Genomic DNA, 21,721 nt, shown 5'->3' with positions numbered 1-21,721 from the left:
TCGAAATACTCCAATACAACAGTCAACTACTCTAATAGAACATCCGTCACTAAAAACAAAGACATATAGACCCCTTGAACTTCAAACTTTGAAACCATATGCTGCAGCATTTATGTTGTGCTCTTTATATGAAAGCTAGTTATAAGGTAAATGAGGTAACTCTGTGAATACTTAGCATTTGCATTCATAACTTATGATCAACAAAACTGATTGCAACCAAATTTGGTTACAAGCAACATACATTTATGTAGTCTATGTACACCAAATTATGAGTGATTCGATTTAGCTATTACAGAGATATGGCACAAAGCATCTGGCTGTGTAAAAAGTGCGTATGGAGTAACTTCGTGAATTACTGACAATAAGCCAGCAACACCACCAGTCTTGCTGTAATGTTAGAAAACAACTATCTTGGGCGGTTTCAAACTTCAAGGAAATTTCAATGCGCACTACGCTACTCAATCAAACTGAGCTGGCGTGAAAACCAGAGTAGCTAGAAACTATCACTTTGATACAAGTAATCATCATAGCCTGGTGTATCTTTGACAAAAATATTAAACTATCTCGTGTAGGCCACATAAATTTAATTAATAGTTTCTCATCCCCGCCTGCATCACCATATTCCTTACCTCATCAAGGATTTTTTGCACCTCTAGTGGCTAAGGGAGGCCAATCAGCACCTTTTATAGTTGGTACCTTGCTAGAGCAGTGTAAGAAAATTGCATTTTGAGTCATTTTAGCTAGCTAATTCAGCTATCTAGTTAGTAAAAATCCACCCTCCCGCACTGCTATTTTGAGTACAGGAGGATAAGAAACTAATAGTTAAGTTTATGTGGCCTTAGTGGTTTAGCAGTTATGGCCCATAAAAGTTGAAATTTACAAAACTTTTCAAGCAAAATCGCATTACAATACTTTAATCAAACTAAGCTATCGTAAAAATCAGAGTAGATAGAAACTTACACTTTGGTACAAGTAATAACCATGGCCTGGTGTATCTTCAACACAAAATATTACGTTATTTAGTGTAGTGGTTTAGGAGTTACAGCCCATCAAAGTAGAAATTCATGGAGTTACACCAGTCACGAAGTTAGCTCCATTTACCTTACTATGATTTCATTTAGTTAAAGTGCTTATTCAATAAGGTTCAGTCAATATCATTGCCAAATTCGATCTCAGAAAGTTAAATTTGCAAAGTTTACTTGTGTGGGCATACCCCCAGATGCCCTAGATAAAGCATGCTCCTCGTGTTGAGTGTGCTTCTCACACTGCACTACTAGTTGTATCAACCAGTTGCCACATATTTTAACCCCCCTATAGATTCCCCTAGCTTAGCGCCCCCCTTAGGAAATCCTAGTGTTATAATTTCCCCGAAGGCTGTGCACGGTTATTAATTGCATTCCAGCTGCACATACCATAGATACTATACTAACCAGTGTGAAAGTGAGGCAATTTATTGTTAATATTATGTTTCAGATCAGGAAGTAACCTGAACCAGCGCGGATTCAGTATTTATTATTTTACATGCACCTAACTATTTTAATATTAAAGAGGTAACTGAATGCTCTATTAGAGTATCTCCATCCCACTCAGCAACTATCATTATGATACAGTAAAAGATAGTGGAATAACACTTCAGACTTCATTTCTTTATCAGACTTCATCATTATTGATTACATGCACCTAGTTGACTGTTTTATTCAAAATATTTTAGCGATGAATATCTATGGTAGCGCATCCTGGAGAAAATAGTCTGGAGGACTAAACAATATCTCTATAAACTCCATCATGTAGGGAATTCTATATAGCTTCTATCAGTAGGTTCATTGTTGCTACTAATTTTCAAAAATTCATAACCTACACGGCAGCTATAAGAGGTAAGAATACAGTATAACATTAAACTTAGAGTATGAATATGGTAAAAGCTCAAATGGTTTATATCCTAATTGCTAAAATAGTACCAAGGTGCAACTGCAAGACAATCATGTGGTAAATAAATATCAAAATGTTCAGTTGACAACATAATGAATAAAACCGTGTGGAAGAGAATCTAGTCTACATGCAAGTGGGAAATGTAAAACAATGAATCTTCTTGGAGTGGCCTTAGAGTATTCCATTCTGAATCAATCACTACCCTGTTATCTTAAGAAGTGGATCAAAAGGGTTAAAGCCTCCTTCAAGGTGAGTCTTTAGCCTATCCTTCTATTCCTAGCTATGTATATAAGCAAGTTAGCTTTACTCCCTATGATCATTAGGCATTGAGATGATAAAATAATAATGGAAACTTCCATGAAGTCACAATAATGACCACAATTAATTTAGGCGGTGACACTTAGCAATGTGGGCAGGGGATCAGAAACATAAAATTAACAATAAGTGGCCTAATTTAAAAATATAGGACATAGAGAGTGCTGAAACATGAAGCTTGCAGAGATTTTCTCCAGGCACATTGATTTCTTCAGTATAAAATTGAATTGTTTCTATGATATTGACACTTAATACTCACATATCTTTTCATTCAAAATACATGTTACCATGACAACTACCTTGAGAAAGAGCAGCTCTTTGTGAACAGGATGATACCAAATGAAGGTCAGTATGCAAAGTGTCCGCTCGTCATTTTGACAATATAAGATTACAATCATCTGCAATTCATTTTCTATGGAGAATTCTGATAATTCTTACGTATATATGTTTTTACATGTTAGGGACTTGCTGCTAGACCGTTTTAACCTATTGTTAAGGATTTCTAACGGGCTATAATGGGTGCTGATAACATAACTATCATTTGTCAAAATGAAGCCTAAGTTTGTGGTGAAATATGGAGCGACTGTGAGATTAATGTTGTATTTTGGCTGTGTGGAGCAATGCTTAACCATAAATAACTCACCAGAATTAATCCAGAGCTTTATCAAGACTTTATTAAAGAAATTTTGTATGAGTACAAAGTTCAAATGCTCCAATGTACCTTTCATGAGTTATGCGGTCTGTGGATGATTTTTTATCAGAAATGTCCCAAAATCTACGCAAACTAAAAATCAGCAACAGTTAAACCTCTATCAATGAAATATTGTAAGGTAAATTATTTGCAACTGCTTAAATGCTTTGGTGTATGAAAGCAAAAACAAGTCAGCATGTAGGACTACAGTGGAGCTTGTCAAAAACATTAAAGCCCACAGATCTCTATAATATGCGGACCGAATGGATATGGTACATATACCATTGATAGTGATACATATATTATGAAGAGTATGCTGAAATTGCTGCTATGCCCCATGCATGTTCTTGTTAAGAATAATACATGTAGCTACGTAGCTGCCTCTGCCGTGTCTATAAATTAAACTGCTATACAACATTCTCAGCAGCTATATACTTATAATAGTCTCTACCATATTCATTGAGTCCAAGTATAGAGATTTCAAGTGTTAGGGTTTGAAATGTGTGACAAGCTCCACTGTAGTCTTTAACATACTGACTTGTTTGACTCTTGTGTCTTTCTCTATTTCTCAGTTTAAAAAAAAAATTCTACAATTACCTGCTACACTAGTTTGTGTCATTTTCAACACCTGATAATAATGATACAAAACAGAAGGTGCCAGTGGTGCTTGATATTTCACCGTACTAAACATTATATCAAGTTTGGTGTTAGCTAAGTGTCTATCCACTCCCTTGGCAGTTGTTGTACTTGACCTGGCTAGGTTCAAAGTTCCTATCAAACAGTACTACTGTATGGTAGGGATCGTGGAGGTTCGGACTCCCTTGTCCCAGAATATCAACTTAAAAACAGTCTCACTGTTCTAGGCATATCCAAGCTCATAAATGTTTTCAGACCAATCCCAAACCCTTTCAACAGGTTGATTGCCTGACTGACTGATGCCTCCAGCCAAGAATAACTAGACTATGGATACTTGACTTCTTCACTGTTCAATGTCACTTTGGCCTGAGACATCCTTTTTTGCTGACCACAGCAACAACAATACATGCATTATGGATCTACCTTTGTCCTCCTTTGTGTCTCATTTCTTTGGTGTTGATTGGTGTTAACTCTCAGCATGGCTTAGTACTTTATTTTCAGTAGTGTGACTAGATTTATTGCATTTATTGTACTCGTATACTATTCTTCATTTGTAATGCTGTGTATACCGGGTGGAACATAGCTGAAAAGGATTTGGAATGGTGACTTCACATTTCATTCATAGATAATTGGGCCAGTGCTCAGTTGCATGATTAATGTGTCTAGCATTATTCTTGCTTTTAATGCAGTATGTGATGGTAGTGAATTATGTTGCTGAAAAAAAAACAAGTGTAAGGAATATTAGAAATTTTACATTTGGGATAGCAGAGGAAAGCAATGAATCAAAGGGAGTCATTTACACCTGCAGCTATACTAGTTGACATTAATCTACTTTAGCTGCTATTGACAGGATGAAGTAGGATTTAAGTGTCAATTATTGTAGTATATGTATGTAGCTGCAGTGTAGATGACCTCCCTTGTTAGTGTCCCTGGCCAGGTGAAAAAAATGCCATCAAGGCTGAAAATCATGTTGGACAACAATAATGGATGACTCTGTGGTTATGTCTTTTTATTCAGTCATGGGAGTAGCAGAGTTTACTCGTCACCAGCATTAGTGTTGAATTTGTGCCTGTACTTGTCCATTTCTTCAGATCCAGAACCCTGCCATTTACAGATGGAGCAGACTGAGCAGGTGTGAGTCAGTGTGTGTGGTGTGGGTACGTGTAGTGTTTTGTGTGTGCGTGTGTGTGTGTGTATGTGTATGTGTGTGTATGTATGCATGTGTTATCATACAGTATGGTAGTACTGTATATTAAGGATCATGGACATTTGGGTTTTTTCTGGCCAAAAAATTCACACAAAAACCAGCTTCACAACACCATCCTGGCACCTTGGCAGTATTGGTTAGGTATAACCAAGCCCAAAAGTGCCTTCAGTACAGTCCTAAAGGCTTCCAATAAATTGTTACAAATTAAAAAAAAAATATTCAATAAAATTTTCTACTGACTAACTTCCTGCCTGATGCCTTCAAGTGAGTGTAAGTCGATAACGGCTAAGGCTATGAGCTTGATTTTTTCACTGTTCGACGTCGCTTCGTCCTGAGATGTGCCTTTTGGCATACCACAGTATGTACGATGTACGCATCATGGTCTTACCTTTGTCCTATTTGTGTCCCATTTCTTTTTGCTGACAGCCCAAGGTGTTGATTTATGGTAGTGCGATGCATGGCTTCCCTACAGTACGTTTGTAAGCAATTGTCCGTATTTTCCGTGGTGACTGTATTGATAGCAGAGGCAATTCTAACACTGTTCTTTGTTTGTAATGCTGTAAAATGGGCGGAGAATAGCTGAAAGCGAAGCATTATGGTTGCTGCACTTTCAAAGCAGTAATTGATAGTTGGAGGCACGCGGATCTTCGTATTTTCGTGGTGACTGGATTGTTGCAGAGGCACTTATTCTACTGTATTTCATCTGTGGCACTGAAAACGAAGTGTAGTAGCCACTGCACTTTCGAAGCAGTATTTGATAGCTTGGATGCGCATTCAGACAAAAAAAATAAATTCTGACACCATTCTTTCTTTTGATGTGGTATGCGTGGGTTCACCAGTCATAATGATGTTACAAAGTAAACAAACAAGTTTAAGAAAAATTTAGGAATTTTAAGTTTGATTAGGGATCATAGGAAATAAAAGTAGGGAAACAAGGTAGGTCACATACACCTGCAGACAGATATACTGACTAGTGAACATTTACATTCAGTCTTGGTCTTGGATATAGACTGAAATAGGGATTAATTGTCCACTAGTATATCAGCAGGTGTAGGCAACCTCCCTTGTTTCCTTACTTTTTTAATGATCCCTAATTGAACTTAAATTCCTAATTTTTCCTCAAACTTGTTCTTTAAATTCCCTCACCAATTATATACTGAAACCACATGCAGATTTTATGTAATCTGAATGTCCTTATCAAAGATGTGGTACATGTACGTATAGTGGATGGGCCTCAATTTTTAATGCGTTTAAATAAAACAAGATGTAATACATGTAAATCGGCAGTGATGAAGCAGAAAGTTATTATAGTAACTGTAGTGGTAAAATGTACACAGAGCAGTACAAAACATAGTCGTACAGTGGTGAGGAATACAATCCACAAACACCTGAAAGTTTTTTGTTTTTACAAACATGTTTTTATGAAGCAGTTGACTGCTCTATTAGGGTATTTGAATGTTCTATGAGGGTATATTGCAGTTTCAGCCTTATTTCGGCAATCTTATTTTGAGGACACAGAGCCAGTCCCCTAGCCCCTCCTTTTTGCGCAAATGTGTATGACAAGAACTACAGTATGTCACTTATCTATTATGGTATAAGATCCACTTTTACTGGTAGCCCCCTGTTATCACGTTGAAAGAGTAGTTGGCTGTACATTGGAGCTGGGCGAAATACCAGTATTGTTATTAAACTGAGATATTCAAGTCATATCAGTTTTTTGATACCCAGGGGTGTAGGAAGCATGGGTGCTTGGGCGCCCATAAATATTTCTAACCAGAATCAAAATCACTCATCCTTCCTTTTCTAACTTACCATCTACTTTGATTTGACTTCAGCCATAGTCCACAGGCTTAAACAAAGGTGCAGTACAAGTGCTTTAAAATAATAGAATACAAGTCTCATCAAGATACTCTAATAGAGCAGTCATATAGCTACCCTAATAAAACAGTCAAGAGTAACATTATTATAAGTAGGCATTTAACTGTTTATCAGTTAATATTTATATTCTAAATAGAGTAGCTGATTCCATCTCTCAGGACCATTTTAATGTGACTACAAATTCTTTGATGATTAAAGGTTGATCTTATTAGTAGTAGGGCACCCATAAATTAACTATCTTCCTGCACCCCTATTTTTCTAATGCCGACATACCATCTGGGAATTATGGCCTCCCTGTGGGCATGTTTCATCCCATATTTAGAGGGTAGCCAGACATGTGACAATGTTTGTAGGCTGTAGCCAACTAACCAAACTAGTATGTAAACAAGTTTATCTGTGGTATTTAGTGTGATGTTAGCTCTATTTATTACAATTAATAATACAATCATAGATATAAGGGGATGCATTAATAGTGGTTCATAACATTGTTAATACATACCTATGAAACACTCTAATAGAATGTTCACCAAATATTCAGTCTTTGTTTCATCGAAAGGATTGTCTTACTTAAAAAGCCTTGGGGCAGTGAATAACACAACACATCATTTGACATGCCCTGATCAAACAAAGTATGGCATTTGAGAGTTTGAAGTACAGCAACTGCTCCTCATCAACCACAAATTGTGTTGATCAAATTTAGCGCAAGTAACACTTTACTCTGAAAAGGCGAGATAGTTTCCAGCTTGTTCTGTTCATTGTTAGGAAATGAAAAGGTTGTGAACAAGTTGAAGTTGTTAGAATAGCTTGTTGTAGTGTAGCTAGTCAGTAACAAGGTCAAAACTTTGAGCTAAATTAAACTAAGTTAATAAAGCAAATACCTGAATGCTTTTGGAACCTCGTGCTGGCTCTGCCTTATGAGTTCACCCTCCAGTGCCTAACTGGCAAAGTTGATAATAAATACACATTATACTGTTAGTTAATAGTATGGCCTGCTTTTTCGAAGACTTTTTCCACATTTAGCAGAGTGGGAAAGTGCTACAACAAAATACAAAGCTTTTGCTATAAATAAGGCCTTCAACTGAGTCTATTTTGTAGGAATTCTGTGAGCTTTTAGTGAAAGGGCTTGTTATTGACTAGCCCACACCACTCATTATACTACTGTGCAGCTAACTAGAGGAGCCATATATCTCTCTAGACTAGTTCTATTAGTTCCCGGCATAGCTAGTAGTTTGGTAATAGCTGAATACAAAACAACTAGTTTGTTATCTAGCTAGCTAGTTAGTTAGTGTAGTTTAATAATCAGTTAGTTTACTTACTTCTTAACTAGTTAGTGTAGCTATTAGGTAGACTATTATGTTGTTGGTTGGTCTTGTTGTCAACCTGTAGCTGGAGCAGCTATAAAGTGAGTGATAAATTGTGTAGTGTAAACTCAGAGATGGAGAGTATGTTTAGAGTTACAGGGGCATAGCCAGGATTATCTGGAAGGGGGTTCAGATTCAAATATGTCTTGGGGGGGAATGCCTGGGTGTTCCCCTTCCACCACTTCCATTATACGTCTCCATCTCATGAGAGGTTGATCACGTGATGCATTACTTGGTTCATTGATGAATACAGGATTTACTAATGCAGAGTGCAAGTAGCTACCGGAGAGCTCCAAGGCTGTGAGTTTGGTATGATTTTTCATTTTAAAAATTTCTACCTCTGAAAAGGGGGGTTCATCCAACCCCCCTGCCTACACCCTTGAGCTAGGGTTTAGGATGTATATTCCCGCATACTCTAAATATATGGACTTCTGTAAGCCAAACTTGAGAATTAGCAAAAATGCTAAATTGTAGGATTTTCTTGTAAACCCTTAATATCCAGAGTCAGATGCTAGTAAGTATTAAAATGGCTGACCTCCTAGCTGTGTAGCTAACTGACCAGTTTAGCTATGGCTAGAGTTAGTGTAGTGTTGCTAAATTGCAGCAGCTGGCTAGTGTGTGAGCCATTCTGCTCTACTCCATCTCTGAGCAACTGTCATGAGTGAACCTGGCATTGTAGCTAATGTTGAGCTCCTTCAACTTGTTAGTATCCTTCACTGCAGTAGAGGATATTAAGGTATTGTGGTACATGTACAGTTTTGTTAGCATAGAGGAGGGATGGGTCAACATGGTGTAGAGCTCTCTACTCTCACCAATTGTGTGGTTACCACTAATCAACAACTGTTCTACTTGAAGATAACATCACTAGGAGGATGAGCTGGTGAGGCCATTGTTCACAACTGGGTAATGATGACATCACAGTTCTTGAAGTACTTGTGTGGATAATATGAAGGCAGCTATACAAGCTGAGCTCCACCCACTGCTTGTGGGAAGAGGTGAGGAAGAGTGACACACACTCAAGACCAGTAGCTGATAAGTGGCCATCGCCTTGAAGATCTATTTTTTCTCTTATTGAAGATCACTGCCTCTTCGATATATTTACACATTCTGTCATCTCCTGCCTCCTTAAAGCATTGATACAAGTGAAGACATTTTAACTGATCGCGAAGGAATTTGCTGGAAATGGCAATCTTATCATCTCTACCAGATGGGAATTGTTTAAAAGATGATTGTTGTCCCTTCATGAGTGTGATGTAAATAAAGAACATGTCAGTTCACATGAAGATCGCTCCAGAATCGCTTGTGAAGGAGACAAAGCTCTTCATCTGGTCGAAGGTCAGTTATAGCTGCTAGATATTCCTGAATAGTGAAGTGGAGGAAGTTGTTTTTTCTGTAAGGCTAAATGTTGCACAGCTTATAATAGCCCAAAGGCATTAGTCCCCTCAGGGGTAGCTACCATGTCTGGACAAGCTGCTTAAATGTGTTCAGACGTAAATACCAGTTTGTTATTGTTAAGGGCCTTAAGTGAGAGCTTGGTTACCCTTTTGCAGAATGGTTTGAGAAGATCACTGATTGATGTGATGCTCTGAATGTTGGGATCATGCAGACGAACTAGTGACACTATTTTAAACATTTTTAATATAAATTTTTTTCCCCATTGACATGCAATGTGTTTCAGTAAAACAGATTTGCCTATTCCAGGGCCACCTTCAATTAATACAAATCTTCCACCTTCCTCCAATGGGGATAGGATTTCTGCAACTTGTTTAGTTACAGTGCTGGTATTGAGGTGTCTCATGGCTGTCTAGCTTATGATGGTATTTGGGAGCTAACTGACCACTAGCTATTGAATCAATGTGGGTTAGCTTGGCCATTTCCTTATCTTGTTCTGCCTTTGATGCTCGATGAGAACTAGTGGTGTATAATCCTTCGATTGCTCTGGTGGCCATGTGTCTTCATCAACACTGTCTTGTACATGTGCATTAATCATGGCCACCCTCTGGGATAGGATGGAGACTTCTACAGGATAAACAGCAGCTAATGTGGAGTACACTACAGTACACTTCACCTTTGACTGGATCAGTGATAGTCAACTTGTCCGTGTTGAGTTTGGGCTCCACTTGACCTAACCAAACAAAACATGTCATAACTAGCTACTAGCAATAGTTACTGTACATATTGTAACAACACACAATACATGTACAAACTATATAGTTACCTCTAACTGGACCACCAGACACTGCCGGTGACTCAATGGCAGCAAACAATTTCTTCCATGAAGCAGTGGTGTCCACCCTCGACCACTCCGAGAACATTCTGTTACAACACCATTTCAGGTTGGTTGGTTCCCAGCTTCTATTACCCTCAGTTTAGCATCAGTCAGACCTCCTATCTCCCCCAGTCTGCAGCATAATTATTGTGGCATGACATGTTGCTGGAGCTCCAGCAGTGTTCAAGTGGTGGACACTGTTGACAAATACTTCATGTTCCCTGCTACATTTAAATTCACAACTGTACCTTTGTCAGGATTTCTAAACTGCTACAGTGTTTGATTAGAAGCAGCCATTTAAACTGAAGAGAACAACACAGTGTCCTTGAAGAATAAGTTACCCAGCCACACCCTTTTATTAATCTACCAACCATTATCAAGTTGTCAAGCTAATAGTGGAACTTGCAGATGTGGCAGGGGCGTGGTGCTTTTAGTTTGGAGTTTTTAATAGTTCTTGTGCATCAACAAATGTAATCACGTGCAGTAATTGTAGTTTGAAGTTCAAAAATGAATCGATATGATTGGTCGAAATCTTGTGCACTTGATTTTGTTTGTTATTGTTGTCGCACAAGAACCTCTGTACCACCTGTATATTGTTCTGTGCAAGTTGAGTGTCTATGGTACGAGTATATATATCCCTCTGTTTCCTAGAGTGTCCATCTTCTTTCAGGTACGTGTGGGCGGATGTGCTATTTGGGTGTTTGTCAGATCAATATGCTGAAGGTTATAGCTAGTTCACCCATTCCTGTGCCCACTGTGTAGCACCCTGTACAGGCTTATGCCTTTTGCCTTTTGTGTAACTGCTGTCTGTTTGACAAAAATTGATAATAAATAAATAAAATTACTTTCTAAGTTGTGAATGATGCTAGGGGTAGTCACTTCAAAATATCTGTCTGTCAGTTGCAAAACTTACGACCAGGATCAAGATTCAACCAAGCGATCAAGAGACTTTTGTCACTGAATGAAGCAATCAAGACATCCCTAAAAGTGGCGATCAAGCACCTTTGAATGCTAACTTTAGACTTTTACGGTTGATCATGTTCTTATATAGATGAAATAAAGCAATCAAGGCAAAATTTGATAATCAAAATTCTTGATCCTGGTCGCAAGTGTATCAACTGTGGTATGGAAGTGACTACCCTTTGTCATCATAGTGACTCTGACCTGCTTGTTAAAGATTGTAAGTGAAGTCAATTCAAATGTATAATAATTAGCTATATTATTCTGGCTCTTCCTTCCACCAAAATTTTTGGAAGGTTAAGTTTAAGCAATGACAAATAGAAGGGCCTAAACATTACCCAACATTTTTTACTCAAGGTTTGTGTAATTACCAGAAAGAGAAGTCCCATCCTCAAACCCAAGACCCCTGCAGCACTTAACTTGGGCACCCTTCACATGCTGAATGGTAGTAAACAATATAATATGTTGTCATTCCCTGATCATGACATATGTATAGCTAAAACATTCTCATAAGTAATTTTATTTTAAAGCTACGTATATTGCTAGGCATAAGAAGATAACAGTCATCCAATGGAGTGTTTTGACACACATAGTGGAACAGAGACTGACCTTACTGCATTGTATTAGATCTAATATTTAATGACAAGCTCATTGACAAGCAGTTAGTGAGTTCAATACAACTAAAATATTCAAACAAACAGTATTTAACATGTAACTATGCAAGCCAACAAACAACTTTGCAACAAAAAATGTTGTATCTGCAAAAATGACTTAGTACATGACTATAGTGGTAATGTACAAATCAATAAATGAAATGATGATTAAATGTTAAAGAGTAACCAAAGAAATATTCACTAAAAGCATACAAATATAAACTGCATGAAATTGAGCAGCAAAAATTACACGCAACAGAAGTAAGGATGATATCTGTCATGAGGAATTAATGTCCCAAATTGTGGTTCAATGAGAAGTAGTTCACCATATGGGTTAATTGAGAAGTTGTATGCATGGTCTCCAGTATTGTTCCTTCCCCACATTACACCACAGAGGCTTCCTTTATCGGTAGGTCTTGACTGATTGTAGGAATACCTAGATACCTCAGCCTTATAGGAAAATGCAAAATCATCATCGTCATATTTGTGCTGCTTCCATGCATAATTGCGCAAGCCTGAATTATCCCAGATATCCTTTAATTGCTCGTAGAATAATGTGCCATATATTGTATCCCCATCATAGTAATTGACTGTGGTGTGAGGATAAGCATCTTCCACAATCTTTTTAACTTCAGCTGAAGTGAAATAGTCCACCCCAACCTTCCAATGGGATCGATCTTTAGTGTTGTCTTCAAGCAGGTATATGGCCTTTGATCTATCATTAGTAGGATAACTTGGGTTGCCATTTAGATATCGCCGTTCACTTGATGTGTTTTGGCATTGAAGTGTATAGCTGCCATCAGCCTGTGACCTTGGGTCCCATCGAGAACCAGATCCTGCACTGGAATCTTTGAGGAAAACAGATACGTAATGCTCAGCTGTTGGACTTGAATCAAGATAGCGGCGATTACTGGAAGTAGACTCACTAATAAATCGGTAAATGCCACCACCAACTTTTTCAACAGCCCAGTGTGTACCAGGGTGACTAGAGTAGTCTGAAGATGACCTTAGAAACACTTGATTTCCCCTATCATCATGAGAAGGTGAAGAGTCCAGAAACCTGTTTGATGTACCGGTATTGACTGATCGGAAGACTATGGTCTTTCCTGACTCAAAAGGGTCTCCTGCCATGATGTATATCTCCACTTAATAGCTTGAAATGGATAACAGCTGTCTTTTATACACAAGAAGTAAGCCACACAATTACATATGGCATGAAAACAATTAAACTTGAAATTAATGGGTTGTTTTGGATATTATATACATGCTTGAACCAAAGTTACAACACCTCATGTAATGTATATGTACAGGTGTATGTAGCAAGGTGAAGTGTGCCGGTTTAAAAAAGAGAGGGAGTCACCATAGACACGGTGCTTGCTAAAAGATGTTCAATTCAATCATGATACAACATATAAGGCAAAACCTTTGAGAGTAAAAACAACTCCATGAGCATGAACATGTTGAGTTATGCTAGTCTGAAGCAGACTTGGAATCAAACACATGAGTATTTGTATTTAATTTTAATTGCATTTATATTTTAAATACAAATTTTGAGTGATTATAGTTGTAGTTTGGAAACTGGATGTATTTGTATTTTCCTAATCTATTTACAAATACTTTTACCAAAATAAGATTATGAAATCAAATAATCATAAGGAGTATGAGATAAGTTATGCATAGCTTGTCAACATCACTTCAAAAATATAGATTGAAAAGCTGGCTGTATAAGCTAGCACCCAAACTTTGTGCTGGTTTAATTTATTGAAAGACTTTTCAGTATTGCAAGGAAAACATTTTAATCTCAGAGATGCAGGATATTGGATAAAAGATTTGAAGAACTGATGTTGATTAAATGAAACCAATAGCGTACAGTACACATACATGGTACACCCCCTGTACATGCATAGAGCTAGCATGTTGCTTTACAACGTAGTAGCACTAGTAGTAAAGTATTTACATTACTTTGGAAAGTATATTTGTATATATTTGAATTTAAATACTGTCCTAGCTGACAACTGAAAGTATTTGTATTTATTAAATAAGAAACATATTATAGTATGGAAACACATGGGAGTTCCTTTTGAGGCACTTGATTGTACCCAACTAATACTGCCAAAGCTCCACGAAGGCCGTGAGGCAGGTAATGTGAGACTAGTCTTTACATACATTTGGCAGGAATACACAAACTTTCATAACCTCCATTTAATTCTACTGTACTAACTGATAGATTACAATTAAGCTATGAAATGGCATATAAAGCACCTAAATGTAGCTACATTGATATAAATTTGATTTTTATATCAGTCTGTTTTACAGATTAATAATATGTACACTTCCCAGCTTATTAATTGTGTTTGTGTACATCCATCCAGGCATTGCTTTCCTAATGTGAAAGGCACCTGTTCCACTGGCCTCATTGACAGAATTGCAGACAGTGGCATGATGATCACACCATTGACAGCCACTACCAAATATGATAATGGTGTTAAAATGCTTAATTCATTTAGCATAATCTGCATCTCTTACGGTTAACTCAAAAATTCTCTCAATGTTTATTTTGTTGTGCCTCCACACAGAGTTAATACAATTTACTAAATTAGTTTTACGAGTTGGCTGATATGAAGTAATTATATAAATAGTAAAATTGCAATGACACAATTAATTAGTGTAACATGTATCTCACACAAGTAGCTAAAATATGTCAGTGTTTATTTTCTTGAACTCACTTATATCTATTAACCACACTCAGAACTGATCATGACATATTTAGAGCTAATTGAGCATGTATTGGCTAATGGGTTAGAACACACATAAACATGATGATCACATTGTGGCATTAGTTTAGCAGCAAGGTGTCATTTTGTCAGTTTAATAATCTACGATTCTAAAGCAGCCACATAATACATTAGCTTTTATTTGACATGATGTGTAACCAAGATTTTTCAAAGAGGGATTTTCAACAGCAGTGATGCTGGTGGGGGGGGGGGCAGCCTCAGCCACCAAGAGACTTAAAAAATATTTTAATGGTTCAGAATTAAATTAAGAGATTGCTATATTTCATGTATATATCAATCAAATAACCCCTGGGAGACAAAAGTCATGATTTTATAAACAATAAATTTGTTATACAATTAAGAATGCATCTTGAATGTAAACCCTGCCATGTGATATAAGTAAACTAGACTGACTAGTACTAGAAGCTCATGCAAACTCGGGTTTGCATCTCTCACATTTCTGATGTTACAATATCAAAATTACACAATCCACATCATTTCCAACAACACAGTTCCTTCTCATATTAATAAAATACATGGATATTTATCTGAGTGATCTATTAGAGTGAACTTGACTGCTCAATTGACGCATTTTTGCCTGCTCTATAAGGAGCTCTCAAGAGGGCTATTGTCCCTTCAGTATATCGTTCACTGTGAGATGAGTACAATTTCTATGTTACAACAAGTGGTTGTGTTGTACAGTGTGATACTATACTCGCTAGTTAGTTAGGAAATTGTACAATTGTACAACTAAACTAAATGGTGTTCGGTTCCTGACTTTCAGTAAACTTAGAAATTTGTAAACCCTTGGAAATCTCCCTCCCTACCTCCCTATATGACCCTGACTATAATGAGTTATCGGCAATTAACTTACGTATCTAAAATATTACAATCAATTTTCAGTTTTATTTCATGTTTATTTCAGCTTTTAATTTGGGTTTCAGTGTCTACTGTTTCTGTCCCCAGGCTGTACAATTTTCCTAGCAACCAAATGATAGCTATTTTTAGTAAAAACAAGCCACTAAATATGTATAACTCTCACTTAGCTATATAGGCTCTTCTGCTTGTCATTGTTTTTTTCATTATTGTTGACCATCTATCTATTTGGATAACTACTTAATATTCTACATGTAAGAACTGTATGGCTATGACATGTGTTACAGTTGATTGCTATATATAGCACTCATTAGATAAACATGTGTTGATCATGTGAGGAATGTATGAAGAGGCACCCACCTGTCTCATCATTAATTATATAATTTAGTTAATTGATGTATGTATGATATGAGTTTTTAAAACCAGCTGTACACACAACTTTCCTGAAATCAGTACCCATGATACACAAATAATGAGCTTGTGTTGTCAGTGTGTGTAGTGTGTGCCAGCCTCTTCACAATGGACAAGGTAACACATCACTTCTATATAATGTGGCTAATGGCAACACCTGCATGCTGTTGAGTGGAGAGTTACATCATGCATACACCATGGATGCTTAGCACAAGGTTTACCAAGACTCTGACTTGAGTGCCTGCTATTATCTATGGCCTTCATATTCACTCCATGTCCTCTTACCTAGCTTAAAATTTCAGTATCTTGTAAAATAGGTTATTTAGCATAGGGATGTTTCTTTTGTGTGGTGTATGTGCAAGTGTGTAGCTATACTAGCAGAAAGACATCATCTGTCAAGCTGGTCCAGGGGTGTAGAGACATCACAGCCAAGTAGCAGTGTAAGTCTGGCAATCTGAAGGTGAGCCTGTAACTCTCTCTCTCTTTCTTAACTCTCTGTCTCTCTCCTATAGCCTGTAACTCTCCAGTTGCTGTTTTAGGAGAAACTTTACTTACATTGCTCTAGCCTTTACATAATTGTTCTTAGCTGTTATTAGCAAAATATCAGTTTTAATATATAAGTATATAAAGCTGCTGAAATTTCACCGGTAAGGCACGATATAGCTCTGTAGAATATCATTTTGTTTAATCTTGTCCCCAAATTTGGTATAACAATGTTCAATTATTGCAACGATAATCTCTTACACAATTGATGTAAAAAACTCTCGCAATGTTTATTTTGTTGAATTCATTTTGAACATTATGACCACACAGAGTTAATACAATTTACTAAATTAGTTTTACTAGTTGGATTGATATGAAGTAATTATTTAAACAGTAAAATTTCAATGACATGCTTAATTAGTGTAATATGTGTCTCACACAAGTAGCTAATGCCAAAATATTGTCAGTGTTTATTTATTTTCTTGAACCCATTGCCTACTAACCCCTCACAATTAACATATTTAACTAATTATAGTTATATTGGCTAATGGGTTAGAACACACACAGACACATAGTGAGTGTTGATGATCACATTGTGGCATTAGTTTAGCAGTAAGATGTGCTGATGGTCATTTTGTCAGTTTAATAATGCCTTGCAGGCATAATTGTTATACCTTAGCTTTTGTTGTGACCTATTTGACATGGTCATGTTTTACATGATCGCAATTAGGGATATAGCCAAGATTCTTCAAAAAGAGAATTCCAAACAGATTGCTATATTCCATGTATAAATCAATCGGAAACAAAATTCATGAGTTTATAAACAACAAGTGCTATAAGTAGAGGAGGTCTATATATTATCCCCATGACTAAGAGGCTGACTAGTAGTATAAGCTCATGCACACTCAGGTTTACATCTCTCACAGTTCTTCAAAACTTCACAATCCACATCATTTCAACAACACAGTTTCTTCTCATACATGGATATTTATCTGAGCGATCTATTAGAGTGAACTTGACTGCTCAATTGAAGCATTTTTGCCTGCTCTATAAGGAGCTCTCAAGAGGGCTATTGTCCCCTCAGTATATCCTTCACTGTGAGATGAATACAATTTCTATGTTACAACAAGTGGTTGTGTTGTACAGTATGTTCAGGTATTAGCTACTCACTAATTCGGCAATTGTGCGGCTAAACTAAAAAATGATGTTCGGTTCCTGTATTAAGCTTAGAAATTTGAGGGTTTCCTAAAACTCTCGGAAACCTCCCTCCCTGATTACAATGAAGTAGTTATCTAAAAAGGTGGACAATCAGTCTACATATCTGAAACACTGTTCAATCAATTTTCAGTTTCATTTTTAAAATTTGTTGGTTTCTGTGTCCACTATTACCAATTACCCTGTCCCCAGGCTGTAAAAATATACATATTTGCTAGCAACTAAATGATAGTTAAAAACAAGCCACTAAAATATGTATACTTCAATTAACCCTCACATAGCTATAGGCTCTTCTGCTTGTCATTGTTTTTCATTATTATTGTTGACCATCTATCTATTTGGATAACTACTTAATATTCTACATGTAAGAACTGTTTGGCTATGATGAGTGTTACAGTTGATTGCTATATATATAACACTCATTAGATAAACATGTGTTGATCATGTGAGGAATGTATGAAGAGGCACCCACCTGTCTCATCATTAATTATATAATTTAGTTAATTGATGTATGTATGATATGAGTTTTTAAAATCAGCTGGACACATAGCCTGAGATCAGTACCCATGATGTGCTGAGCTTGTGTGTGTGTGTGTGTGTGTGAGAGTGAGTGCGTGCATGCGTGTGTGTGCCAGCCTCTTCACAATGGACAAGGTAACACATCACTTCTATATAATGTGGCTAATGGCAACACCTGCTGTTGAGTGGAGAGTTACATCATGCATACACCATGGATGCTTAGCACAAGGTTTACCAAGACTCTGACTTGAGTGCCTGCTATTATCTATGGACTTCATATTCACTCCATGTCCTCTTACCTAGCTTAAAATTTCAGTATCTTGTAAAATAGGTTATTTAGCATAGGGATGTTTCTTTTGTGTGGTGTATGTGCAAGTGTGTAGCTACACTAGCAGAAAGACACCCTCATCTGTCAAGCTGGTCCAGGGGTGTAGAGACATCACAGCCAAGTAGCAGTGTAAGCCTGGTAATCTGAAGGTTCAATGCTTGGTTATTTCCAGTTGCTGAGCTGTTTTAGGAGAAGTTTTGCTCACATTGCTCTAGCCTTTACCCAATTGTCCTTAGCTGTTATTAGCAAAATATCAGTTTTAATATATAAGTATGTAAAGCTGCTGAAATTTCCCCTGTAAGGTACAATATAGCTCTGTAGAATATTAACCCTGTCCCCAAATTTGGTATAACCATGTTCAATTATTTTAACGATAATCTGTCTCACATAATTAATGTAAAAATTCTTGCAATGTTTATTTTGTTGTGCCTCCACACAGAGTTAATACAATTTACTAAATTAGTTTTACGAGTTGGATTGATATTATGAAGTAATTATTTAAATAGTAAAATTTCAATGACACAATTAATTAGTGTAATATGTGTCTCACACAAGTAGCTAATGCCAAAATATTGTCAGTGTTTATTTATTTTCTTGAACCCATTGTCTATTAACCCCTCACAATTAACATATTTAACTAATTATAGTTATATTGGCTAATGGGTTAGAACACACACAGACACATAGTGAGTGTTGATGATCACATTGTGGCATTAGTTTAGCAGTAAGATGTGCTGATGGTCATTTGGTCAGTTTAATAATGCCTTGCAGGCATAATTGCTATACCTTAGCTTTTGTTGTGACCTATTTGACATGGTCATGTTTTACATGATCGCAATTAGGGGTATAGCCAAGATTCTTCAAAAAGAGAATCCCAAACAGATTGCTATATTCCATGTATAAATCAATGTGATAGTGAATCAGTAACCCCTCGGAAACAAAATTCATGAGTTTATAAACAACAAGTGCTATAAGTAGAGGAGGTCTATATATTATCCCCATGACTAAGACTATAGGCTGACTAGTAGTATAAGCTCATGCACACTCAGGTTTACATCTCTCACAGTTCTTCAAAACTTCACAATCCACATCATTTCAACAACACAGTTTCTTCTCATACATGGATATTTATCTGAGCGATCTATTAGAGTGAACTTGACTGCTCAATTGAAGCATTTTTGCCTGCTCTATAAGGAGCTCTCAAGAGGGCTATTGTCCCCTCAGTATATCCTTCACTGTGAGATGAATACAATTTCTATGTTACAACAAGTGGTTGTATTGTACAGTATGTTCAGGTATTAGCTATTCACTAATTCGGCAATTGTGCGACTAAACTAAAAAATGGTGTTCGGTTCCTGTTGTAAGCTTATATAGAAATTTGAGGGTTTCCTAAAACTCTCAGAAACCTCCCTCCCTGATTACAATGAAGTAGTTATCTTAAAAGGTGGACAATCAGTCTACATATCTGAAACACTGTTCAATCAATTTTCAGTTTCATTTGTTTCTTTCAGTTTTAAAATTTGCTGGTTTCTGTGTCCACTATTACCAATTACCCTGTCCCCAGGCTTTAAAAATATACATATTTCATAGCAACTAAATGATAGTTAAAAACAAGCCACTACCTCAATTAACCCTCACTTAGCTATAGGCTCTTCTACTTGTTATTGCTTTTCATGTTGACCATCTACACTCATTGATAAATATGTGTTGATCATCATGTCAGGAATGTATGAAGAGGCACCTATTTATCTCACCATTAATTATATAATTTAGCTAATTGATGTACGTATGAGTTTTTAAAATCAGCTGGACACACAGCTTGAGATCAGTACCCATGATGTGCTGAGCTTGTGTGTGTGTGTGTGTGTGTGTGTGTGTGTGTGTGTGTGTGTGTGTGTGTGTGTGTGTGTGTGTGTACATGCATGGTGCCAGCCTGGACAAAGTAACACAATCATGTAGCTATAATGGCAACACCTGCTGTTGATCGGATGCACCATGGATGCTTAGCACAATGTGTACCAAGTCTCTGACTTGAGTGTCTGCTATTGTCTATGGCCTATCCACCATTCTCTCACTTAGCTTAAACTTTAATATCTTGTATAAAATAGGTTATTCAACATAGGCATGTTGCTATATGTGCATGTGTGTCTGTCAAGCTGGTCATGTCAGGTCCAGGTGTGTATATATAGTGCAAGCCTATACCCATAGCTGTTATTAGCAATATATCAATTTTAATGTGTAAGTATGTAAAGTTGCTGAAATTCACCTGTAAGCCATGATAAAGCTTCCATAGAATATTAATCCTGTACCCAAATTTGGTATAACAATGTTCTATTACTTATAGTGTAACGATTATCTGTCTCACACAATTAATGTAAAAATTCTCAACATATTATGACCAAAAGAATTAATACAATTTACTAAATTAGTTTACGAGTTAGATTGATTATATAAATAGTAAAATTTCAATGACACAATTAATTAGTGTAATAATGTGTCTCACACAAGTAGCTAATGCCTAAAATTTCTCAATGTTTATTTGAAGTCATTGTTTATCTACTGACCACACTCAAAACTAACGTATTTAAGCTAATAAGAGTTAATGGGTTAGAACACACACAGACACATAGTGATGTGTTAATGACCACATTGTGACGTTAGTTTAGCAGTAAGGTGTACTGAGGGTCATTTTGCTAGTTTAATAATGCCTTGCAGCCATAATAACTATACCTTAGCTTTTGTTGTGACCTATTTGACATGGTCATGTTTTACATGATCGCAGTTAGGGGTATAGCCAAGACAAAAAGAGGGGCATAGCCAAGATTCTTCAAAAAGAGAGTTATAACAGTATAGTGATGCTGGAGGAGGGGGGGGGGGGGGTCTGGGGTTACAGCCTCAATAACCAAATTTTGTATTGTTCAAAACTGTATGAGTCAATGCAATGAATCAGTCATAAGCCTTGGGAGAAATATATCTAGTGGTCCATATATATAAGTGATACAGGTAGTCTATCTTCTAAAATACTGAGGACTAGTCATGCACACTCAGGTTTGCATCTCCCACATTTACAATATTACAATATCTGGTCTATAAATATTATTCATTCAAATAAAATTCAACAATTTACTATCCACATGTAGTTCCTTCTCAAACGTACATGGTATGTGACTGCTCTATAAGAGTATCTTGGTCTTTTAATAAAACCCTTGTTGTCCC

This window comes from Dysidea avara, chromosome 11 (genome assembly GCF_963678975.1).
Source record: "Dysidea avara chromosome 11, odDysAvar1.4, whole genome shotgun sequence".
In the NCBI taxonomy this organism is placed as follows: domain Eukaryota; kingdom Metazoa; phylum Porifera; class Demospongiae; order Dictyoceratida; family Dysideidae; genus Dysidea; species Dysidea avara.
This window is presented reverse-complemented; position numbering follows the sequence as displayed.